The sequence below is a fragment of the Penaeus japonicus genome, unplaced genomic scaffold (genome assembly GCF_977035675.1).
Source record: "Penaeus japonicus unplaced genomic scaffold, GWHDUDI00000001_assembly GWHDUDI00000029, whole genome shotgun sequence".
Classification (NCBI taxonomy): Eukaryota; Metazoa; Arthropoda; class Malacostraca; order Decapoda; family Penaeidae; genus Penaeus; species Penaeus japonicus.
In genome coordinates, this window is record NW_028234431.1 from 17,363,438 (window position 1) to 17,365,626 (window position 2,189).

General features: G+C 28.9%; 1 protein-coding gene across 1 annotated transcript in view; it reads right to left on the minus strand.

Annotated features, from left to right (window-relative positions):
• Window positions 1-250, minus strand: part of LOC122249689 (beta-1,3-galactosyltransferase 4) — a 12,047-nt gene extending 11,797 nt beyond the window's left edge. Inside the window, exon 1 of the mRNA XM_086553985.1 lies at window positions 155-250. The gene's annotated coding sequence lies outside the window, so the exon portion shown is untranslated. The remainder of the gene's footprint in view (window positions 1-154) is intronic.
• Window positions 251-2,189: the final 1,939 nt, after the last annotated feature.

Consider the following 2,189-nt stretch of genomic DNA (forward strand, 5'->3'; position numbering starts at 1 on the left):
TCTTATAGGTATCATCATAGTCGTTATCGTTATTATTGTTATCATCATTATCGTTATCCTTATTATCATCACTATGGCAGTCATTATCTTTATTTCTAAGTTGTTTTATAAAGCTTTAAGAGACTGCTTTTACGAGGAGGCAGAAAGAACTCACCCAGGCTTTCTTCTTGGAAAACGCGCCTTCCGGAAATGGCCGGGGACAAGTGGAAAAAATCTCGGCCTCTCCTGTGTCTGAAAGGAGAGAAAGAGAAAGAGGTATTAGCTTTCTGCCTCTTTCCCCGGCGGCCTTTGACCTCAATTCCAGAATGCGTTTACTTTCAGAGAATGTGGAGTATGCAGCCTTTTTGGCGCTGGTGACGTTGGGCGAGGCTTCGGGTCGGCCGTGTGTGATCATTACGTTGACAATGGCGGTATGATAATGGCGGGCGTGGTGCTGCTGCCATTCATATATTGTGTCACCGGGCAGAGGCTGCGGTCACTTGCTTAATAATGATGTTGACAGTAAATTCAATGGACAAAGCACTGAATGATGTATACACACTTACGCACAAAAATAGGTACACGGATACTCACACATTTGTGTATATATATGTTGTATATATGTGTATATATATACATATATATATATATATATATATATATATATATATATATATAAATATATATATATTATATATAATATATATATATATATATATATATATATATTATATATATATATATATATATATATATATATATATATATATATAATATATATATATATATATATATATATGTATATATATATATATATATATATATATATATATATAATATATATACATATATATATATATATAATATATATATATATAATATATAGATATATACATATATATACCTATTATATATATATATTATATATATATATATATATATATATATATATTATAAATATATATAATATATATATATATATATATATAATATATAATATTATATATATATATATATATATATATACATATATATATATATATATATATATATATATATATATATATATATATATATATATATATTCTCTCTCCTCTCTCTCTCTCTCTCTCTCTCTCTCTCTCTCTCTCTCTCCTCTCTCTCTCTCTCTCTCTTCTTCTTCTTCTTCTTCTTCTTCTTCTTCTCCTCTTCACTGATGATGAAGTTAGAATACTTCGAAACGTCTGAGAAATAAGAATGATGTACGTAGCTCCCCAGCTGTTACTTTTTCCTGATTGATATGTATATTTATATACATATGTATGTGTGTATGTATATATATATATATATATATATATATATATATATATATATATATATATATATATATATATATAATATATATATATATATATATATATTTACATATATATATATATATATATAATATATAAATATATACATATATATCATATATATATATAATATATAGTGTGTGTGTGGTATATGGTGTGTGTGTGTGTGTGTGTGTGTGTGTGTCTAGATAGATGCTGGATTGTTAGAGATGTGTGTGTGTGTGTGATTAGTGTGTTATAGATAGATATTCATGTAGATAGACAGTTAGTAGTAGTAGATAGATAGTAGGTAATAGATAGATAGTAATAGATAGATAGAAATGTATATATAGAGAGAGATAGGGTCATATAGATATATGTATACACAAACACACACGTGTTTGCATGAATACATCCAATGCATTGGAATTAATATACATGGAAATTGAAACAGCCACGCTCTGTCATGCACGCTGTAAGGTGGGAACGAACACCAATCATTCTGTTGTAGGCACAGATAACCGGAGCGGACAATGCCTGTGAAATTGGATTTCTTGTTTCTCGTCAACACGGTTCATATTGTTTCTTCATTACTCATTGTATTTTTTCATGAAAATCCATCTGCTTTTTCACACTGATTTTACATTCTATTGTCCGTTATACTTAAATTTGGGTATTGATTTCATATTGGTAAATGTAATCGTTCAATACAACAGCTAATGATATATATATAAAAAAAAAATCTTTCTTAGTTTTCCCTTCTGGTTTTATTTTGGTTTCACTGTTTCTTTTTCTGTGACAGGTGTTATATGACGTAAAGCGTCGTTCGCCATAAATTCGTCCCCGTGACGCGTCTGCGCGCTGAGGTGTGGAATCTTGTGGGGATCCGTACTTGTT